Source organism: Schistocerca cancellata, chromosome 3 (assembly GCF_023864275.1).
Source record: "Schistocerca cancellata isolate TAMUIC-IGC-003103 chromosome 3, iqSchCanc2.1, whole genome shotgun sequence".
In the NCBI taxonomy this organism is placed as follows: domain Eukaryota; kingdom Metazoa; phylum Arthropoda; class Insecta; order Orthoptera; family Acrididae; genus Schistocerca; species Schistocerca cancellata.
Window position 1 is genome coordinate 453,502,778 of NC_064628.1, and position 9,247 is coordinate 453,512,024.

The following is a 9,247-nucleotide window of genomic DNA, read 5'->3' on the forward strand; positions in this document are numbered from 1 at the left end:
GGATTCAAAAAATGTACGTTGCCGTAGATGCGCAGAGATCATGAGAATTCCACAGTCGAGACTATTGCAAATAGATGCATCAAATCAGTTTATGGACTGCACATAACAACAGAAAAAGTATAATAACTAGTAAATTGTAATGCGGCAAATACAATGCGTGAGGTTTTGAAAACAAGTACAGCAAATAGTGAATTGCCAAACGACGTATCTAATGTGTGCCGTATTCGTCTAACACGAGACGTCGATACAGTCTATAATGAGAGGGCTATTCACACCAGATTACAATGTGGTCATCCATATATATATATATATATATATATATATATATATATATATATATATATATATATATATATATATAATTGCCATCCGTTCATTATTTATTCTTATTTGTTTCTTACAATGAACCTGCCCCAATTTTAGTACAACAGATTCACTCGATATCGATATGATAAAATATTCATTTGCTGTATGAGGAATGAATACGAAACTTATAATACACATTAAAATGCTAACATAGGGTATTAGGATACACCAGTCAAGTTACAAGTCGTTTTGATCCACTAGAATGAAATGAATAAAGCAATGAAATAGATACGCAGTTAGGACCTACCACTCGTTTAGATTTTATACAAACTGCCTCTTCTAGGTAGTGATAACTTTCGATGAACTTCGGATCTCTAAACTTCAACAAGAAGTGTCACCTCATGATAGTGTAGCTTCATATATCATTCACGGGTTCCATGAATATAGCGTCTGGAACAGATAGACATGAGTCGGTCCTTCCCATGTAGATGCGTACTTCCCCTATGGCTAAATAAACTTAAATAGAATTACAAATTGTTGTTGCTGTTTAATACAATAGCTTTGCTTAGAAAGCAGAGGCCTCTCTAGGAGGCTGAGCAAAACATGGTCAAAATAACCTAACAGTCCACATTTCCAGAATCTCTTACTCGTAACTGCCCTGTTTGCATAGTGTGGGTACGGTAATTATAATGTTTGTAGCAGAGTGTTTATGAGCACTGTAGAGCATTAAAGCCAAAGTGAGTAAAATCTATAAAAAATCCACTTCAAAAGCCATCTAGCTCATTCTCAGTTCATTTGTCTTTATCACAAAAATATTGTCAAGTAACACATGTTCTAACAGAAGGACTAAAACTGCATGACACCATACTGTGAACGTCTGATCAGCTATAAAGGAGATGAACTTCTTAAACTGAGAACACAAATTTCACATGTAACGATGTAGGTACAAGGTTACATTACACAAACGTTAAAATGTTCATGAATTTTTTCGGTATCAAATAAAATTCAGAAAAGGTTAGGTCTCAAACTGGATTCGCCCACTTTTGGTAATGAAAAACACGTCCAGTTAATATGTACCGTACCTAGACTTGCATGCTACAAACACAAAGGCACAAACGACATAGTCCCGACGTACAAGGAACCTATGCATCACAGGAGTGTGCGCAATTCAGAAGCGAGTTGAAACACTTTGTCACTCCTCCGAGTTAGGAAGGAACTACGCCACTGTCGGAGGATTCACTAACGACAGTCTATTGTTCTAATTCCTCCTGCCCCCACCCCTTTCGTCATCTCCGACATCTCAGTGCTGCACTGTCTGCACCTCAGCAGAATGATGACGTAGAGTAACCTTCAGCTGTGCAACTGCATACACCATGCAGACTCCGTTGACCATTACGGCTTCACAGACACAGCGTCGTACCATACAGGACGCCGCACTTCACCTACTACAATTAGAGGCATAAGATATTCTCGTCAACGTTAAATAACCTGGGAATTTCAGACAACTCAAGTGATACACTTTGTGTAAAATAGTTAGAAATTTATCTTCTCTGAGTGTTAGAAGCGGTAACACCGTCATTAATTCAGTTTGGCTTGAATCGGTATTATCAACACACCAACATATAAGCCTTGCCCCCCCCCCCCACACACACACACAGACAGACAGCTTCACACGTAACACATGAGCCACTATCGTGGGCACTTGACGCAAACTAGTCGTGACAGTTTCTTTTCAGTCAATAATTCGTGACGTCACTACAGGAGCGACAAGCGAATTTCACGTCATAATGACGAAATGAATTTAAGCTAAATGTTTATTGTCTGATTGCCGTTTTCTGCAAGGTTTTGTGCCTCATAGTACACTAATATGAATTAATGCGCACAAGCACCTTCTCCAGCGCGCACCGCTGCGAGACGTGCAGGGTCAGTGGACTTCTGGAAGGTACTTGAGCCGTGCATGGCTCGCCGTCTCACCAGTTTATATTACCTGTTAGCCCTGCTCCACGGACCTCTGGGCTATGGGCTCAGCAAGCAGGGCTAACAGAGATGTGTTCTGGAAAGTACCGACAGGAATGTGGACCCATGCCGACTAGAGTGCCATGGCCATCCGCGCTGTTTCTCGGGTGAGGTTTCATGACACCCTGTCCGACCGAGGTGGCCTCACAAATTCTCGATTAAATGTAAATCCGAGGAGTTTGTTGGCCAGGGGAGTACGGCAAACGCACGCTGGTGCTCATGGAACCACGCACGTACACTGCGAACGTGCCGGCAGATGCCATTATGCGGAGGAAAGACAAACTGCATTTAGGAGTGGACATGATCCCCAAGGACTGATTCATACCTGTGTTGACCCATTGTGCCTTTCAGAACGACGAGGTTACCCAGGGAATGCCACGAAAACATTCTGCAAACCATAATGCTCCGCAACCGTTTTAGGCCGCACACCATACGGCCACTCAGTTGGTGTCCAACTGCGTTCCTGGCGTGCAAATTCCAGCCTTCGTCGCCGGTGAACAGCAGTCAGGATGGGTGCATGAACCAGACGCTTGCTGTGGGGGCCCATACACAGCAACGTTCGGTGAACATTAGTTGAGGAGACACTGTTTGTTGCCCCTTGGTTCATCTGGGCGGTCCGTTGATCAACAGTAGCACTCTGGTCGCCCGTACACATAACCGTAGTTGTCATTCACTCCTGTTATCTATGGCCCATGGTGCACAACAGTTGCCTCGGCACCTGGTGTGGATAGTGATATTTTGCTATCCACTCGTACTTTAACCACGGCGATAAGCCAACATTTTACAAACTTATCCATTTGCGAAATGCTTATACCTTTGGTCCGAGCGCCATGCCCTTTTGGACGTCAATTAAGTCGTTCCGTTTCCGCATCACTACAACAACTACATTGTTTTCCGCGTCCCCTCGACAAGTTTCATATATCCGTGACTGCTACTGCTGCCACCTTGTACGTTGAGGTCGAACATAAGCAGTGTCTACATCTACATCTACATTTATACTCCGCAAGCCACCCAACGGTGTGTGGCGGAGGGCACTTTACGTGCGACTGTCATTACCTCCCTTTCCTGTTCCAGTCGCGTATGGTTCGCGGGAAGAACGACTGTCTGAAAGCCTCCGTGCGCGCTCTAATCTCTCTAATTTTACATTCGTGATCTCCTCGGGAGGTATAAGTAGGGGAAAGCAATATATTCGATACCTCATCCAGAAACGCACCCTCTCGAAACCTGGCGAACAAGCTACACCGCGATGCAGAGCGCCTCTCTTGCAGAGTGTGCCACTTGAGTTTGTTAAACATATCCGTAACGCTATCACGGTTACCAAATAACCCTGTGACGAAACGCGCCGCTCTCCTTTGGATCTTCTCTATCTCCTCCGTCAACCTGATCTGGTACGGATCCCACACTGATGAGCAATACTCAAGTAAAGGTCGAACGAGTGTTTTGTAAGCCACCTCCTTTGTTGATGGACTACATTTTCTAAGGACTCTCCCAATGAATCTCAACTTGGTACCCGCCTTACCAACAATTAATTTTATGTGATCATTCCACTTCAGATCGTTCCGCACGCATACTCACAGATATTTCACAGAAGTAACTGCTACCAGTGTTTGTTCCGCTATCATATAATCATACAATAAAGGATCCTTCTTTCTATGTATTCGCAATACATTACATTTGTCTATGTTAAGGGTCAGTTGCCACTCCCTGCACCAAGTGCCTATCCGCTGCAGATCTTCCTGCATTTCGCTACAATTTTCTAATGCTGCAACTTCTCTCTATACTACAGCATCATCCGCGAAAAGCCGCATGGAACTTCCGACACTATCTACTAGGTCATTTATATATATTGTGAAAAGCAATGGTCCCATAACACTCCCCTGTGGCACGCCAGAGGTTACTTTAACGTCTGTAGACGTCTCTCCGTTGATAACAACATGCTGTGTTCTCTTTGCTAAAAACTCTTCAATCCAGCCACACAGCTGGTCTGATATTCCATAGGCTCTTCCTTTGTTTATCAGGCGACAGTGCGGAACTGTATCGAACGCCTTCCGGAAGTCCAGAAAAATAGCATCTACCTGGGAATCTGTATCTAATATTTTCTGGGTCTCATGAACAAATAAAGCAAGTTGGGTCTCACACGATCGCTGTTTCCGGAATCCATGTTGATTTTTACATAGTAGATACTGAGTTTACAAAAACTACATGATACTCGAGCAAAAAACATGTTCTAAAATTCTACAACAGATCGACGTCAGAGATATAGGTCTATAGTTTTGCGCATCTGCTCGACGACCCTTCTTGAAGACTGGGACTACCTGTGGTCTTTTCCAATCATTTGGAACCTTCCGTTCCTCTAGAGACTTGCGGTACACGGCTATTAGAAGGGGGGCAAGTTCTTTCGCGTACTCTGTGTAGAATCTAATTGGTATCCCGTCAGGTCCAGTGGACTTTCCTCTGTTGAGTGATTCCAGTTGCTTTTCTATTCCTTGGACACTTATTTCGATGTCAGCCATTTTTTCGTTTGTGCGAGGATTTAGGGAAGGAACTGCAGTGCGGTCTTCCTCTGTGAAACAGCTTTGGAAAAAGGTGTTTAGTATTTCAGCTATACGCGTGTCGTCCTCTGTTTCAGTGCCATCATCGTCCAAGAGTGTCTGGATATGCTTTTTCGATCCACTTACTGATTTAACATAAGACCAGAACTTCCTAGGATTTTCTGTCAAGTCGGTACATAGAATTTTACTTTCGAATTCACTGAACGCTTCACGCATAGCCCTCATTACGCTAACTTTGAGATCGTTTAGCTTCTGTTTGTCTGAGAGGTTTTGGCTGCGTTTAAACTTGGAGTGAAGCTCTCTTTGCTTTCGCAGTAGTTTCCTAACTTTGTTGTTGTACCACGGTAGGTTTTTCCCGTCCCTCACAGTTTTACTCGGCACGTACCTGTCTAAAACGCAGTGGTCACATTAATGTGACTGGACAGTGTATAAACAGAAAAATAATTATAAGAGGCATGTCAAGCCATAACGGAAAAAATTCCATGAAACTAAAGGCAACTATAGACCGCAATAATTGTCGGGGACGATAGGGATCAGAATAAGTACAACAAATACTTGAGGGAGTTAGGTATAGATGCTAAATTGCGACAGTACGTGAGAGAAAATATTTGTAGGTCGCATCAAACCACATTACTGAGCGGATGACTCAATTTTTTTGTATACATGGTACTTCGAACTGTGGTCGTATATATGGCAGTATGAAGCGTGGAAACCCAGTTACCTCAGTAGAGATGTATTGATCTCCAGCTTTGGTACAGATGTCAGCCAATTTTCTACGGTGGTTTGCTTTGGTATAGATATCAGGCAATTTTGTATGATGGTTAGAAATGCAGGTATACTAGTTTTTAGTGAGCAAATTTTTAGTAAAGTAACGGTTTTTGATCTTCGGAATTATTTAATTATCCGTTGCAATCACGTAATATTTCGCAAGGAGATACCGGTTCTGGCCATCAATGCCCTCCTGAACGTCGTCAGCGACGCCTGACACTAGTAATTTCCTTTTGAAATATTGCGTGACTGTGACGGACAGTTAACCATTCTGAAAGACTTATGTTCGTTCACAACAGAAGATGGCCAGCGACGACTGAAAGTACTACTTTCACTTCGAAGTTCTGTGTGTTTTATCCGGACAATTAACAATTCCCGACTAACTGTAATGAACGTCGGCCTGCCCCTCAAGACCGAACGGTCGTTGTTTTACAATAGAGAAACGAGTAAGGAACAATGGATTAGTTTGTGACTGACTGTTTGGCATCGGTGTTTGAAAATTACAACATTGAAATCACAGCAATTATGTCAAAAATCTGTGATAAGTACTTTGATTCTGTCCACATGATGGGCGTATAAAATATTTAAAAAGATGGGACTTGCTAAAGCATATATCTTGACAACGATCCTTACAAATCTTAACGTATTTCTGATCCCAGGATGCAAATCTAAAACAGTTCATATATTTAATCCTTTTCTTTTTTTAGTTATCAGTCTTCTGACGACTGGTTTGATTCCACTCCTGTGCCAGCCTCTTCATTTCAGAGCAGCACTTGCAACCTACGTCTTCATTTATTTGCTGCCTTGTACCTTGAGGTCGAACATAAGCAGTGGTCACATTAATGTGACTGGACAGTGTATAAACAGTAAAAGAATTATAAGAGGCATGTCAAGCCATAACGGAGAAAAGTCCATGAAACTACAGCTCCCTCTAGTACCATGGAAGTTATTCCATGATGTCTTAACAGAAGCTCTATCATACTGTCCCTTCTCCTTGTCAATGTTTCTACATCTACATCTATACTCCGCGAGCCACCTTACGGTGTGTGGCGGAGGGTACTTATTGTACCACTATCTGATCCCCCCTTCCCTGTTCCATTCACGAATTGTGCGTGGGAAGAACGAATGCTTGTAAGTCTCCGTATTTGCTCTAATTTCTCGGATCTTTTCGTTGTGATCATTACGCGAGATATATGTGGGCGGTAGTAATATGTTGCCCATCTCTTCCCGGAATGTGCTCTCTCGTAATTTCGATAATAAACCTCTCCGTATTGCGTAACGCCTTTCTTGAAGTGTCCGCCACTGGAGCTTGTTCAGCATCTCCGTAACGCTCTCGCGCTGACTAAATGTCCCCATGACGAATCGCGCTGCTTTTCGCTGGATCATGTCTATCTCTTCTATTAATCCAACCTGGTAAGGGTCCCATACTGATGAGCAATACTCAAGAATCGGACGAACAAGCGTTTTGTAAGCTACTTCTTTCGTCGATGAGTCACATTTTCTTAGAATTCTTCCTATGAATCTCAACCTGGCGCCTGCTTTTCCCACTATTTGTTTTATGTGATCATTCCACTTCAGATCGCTCCGGATAGTAACTCCTAAGTATTTTACGGTCGTTACCGCTTCCAATGATTTACCACCTATGGCATAATCGTACTGGAATGGATTTCTGCCCCTATGTGTGCGCATTATATTACATTTATCTACGTTTAGGGAAAGCTGCCAGCTGTCGCACCATGCATTAATCCTCTGCAGGTCTTCCTGGAGTACGTACGAGTCTTCTGATGTTGCTACTTTCTTGTAGACAACCGTGTCATCTGCAAATAGCCTCACGGAGCTACCGATGTTGTCAACTAAGTCATTTATGTATATTGTAAACAATAAAGGTCCTATCACGCTTCCTTGCGGTACTCCCGAAATTACCTCTACCACCTCTTTCCACATATCTCTTTCCTCTCCGATTCTGCAAAGAAACTCCACGTAGCTTTTCGTCTCAGTCCATATAGTTCTCAATATTTGTCTGTAGCACCCCATCTTAAATGCTTCGATTCTCTTCTGCTCCGGTTTTCTCATAGTCAATGATTCAGGCCACAAAATGCTGTGCCCCAAACGTACATTCTCAGAAATTTCATCCTCAGATTAAGGTCTGTGTTTGATACCAGTAGACTTCTCTTGGTCAGGAATGCCTCTTTTGCCAGCATCTGCTGTTTTATATCCTCATTGCTCCGCCCGTCATTGGTTATTTTGCTGCCTAGCTAGCAGAATTCCTTTATTTCATCTACTTCGTGACTATCTGTCCTGATGTTCAGTTTCTCGCTGTTGTCATTTCTGCAACTTCTCATTACTTTCGATAGTCTCAATCTATATTCTGTACTCATTAGACTGTTAGTCCCATTCAGCAGACCATGTAATTCTTCTTCACTTACACGGAGGATAGCTATGTCATCAGCGAATCTTATAATTGATGACCCTTCATCTTGAATTTTAATCCCTCCCCTGAACATTTCCATTATTTCCGTCATTGCTTCTTCGATGTACATATTGATCAGTAGGGATGAACGACAACATCTCTGTCATACACCCTTTTTAATACTAGCACTTAGTTCTTGGTCGTCCACGCTTATTATCCCCTCTAGGCTCTTGTACATATTGCCGCGCGGGTTTAGCCGAGCGGTCTAAGGGCACTGCAGTCATGGACTGTGCGGCTGGTCCCTGCGGAGGTTCGAGTCCTCCCTCGGGCATGGGTGTGTGTGTTCGTCCTTAGGATAATTTAGGTTAAGTAGTGTGTACGCTTAGGGACTGATGACCTAAGCAGTTAAGTCCCATAAGATTTCACATACATCATCACATCTTGTACATATTGCGTATTATCCGTCTCTCTCTACATCTATTTTTCTCAGAATTTCGAACATCTTGCACCATTTTCTATAGTTGACCCTTTTTCCAGTTGTACATCAACATCTACATGGATTCTCTGCAAATCACATTTAAGTGCCTGGCAGAGGGTTCATCGAACCACCTTCACAATTCTCTATTATTCCAATCCCGTATAGCGCGCGGAATAAACGAACACCTATATCATTCCGTACGAGCTCTGATTTCCCTGATTTCGTCGTGGTGATCGTTTCTCCCTGTGTAGGTTGGTGTCAACAAAATAGTTTCGCATTCGGAGGAGAAAGTTGGTGATTTCGTGAGAAGATTCCGTAGCAACGACAGAAGACTTTTTTTTAATGATGTCCTTCCCAAATCATTTCAGTGACACTCTCTCCTATGTTTCGCGATAATACAAAACGTACTGCCTTCTTTGAACTTTTCCGATGTATCCCGTCAGTCCTATCTGGTAAGGTCACACACCACGCACCATTATTCTAAAAGAGGACGGAATAGCTTAGTGTTGGCAGTCTGCTTAGTAGATCTGTTACTTTTTCTAAGTGTCCTGCCAATAAAACGCAGTCTTTGGTTATCATTCCCCATAACATTTTCTGTGTGTTCCTTCCAATTTATGTTGTTCGTAATTGTAATTCCTATGTATTTATTAGAATTTACGGCCTTTATATTTGACTGCCTTATCGTGTAACTGAAGTTTAACGGATTCCTTTTAGCGC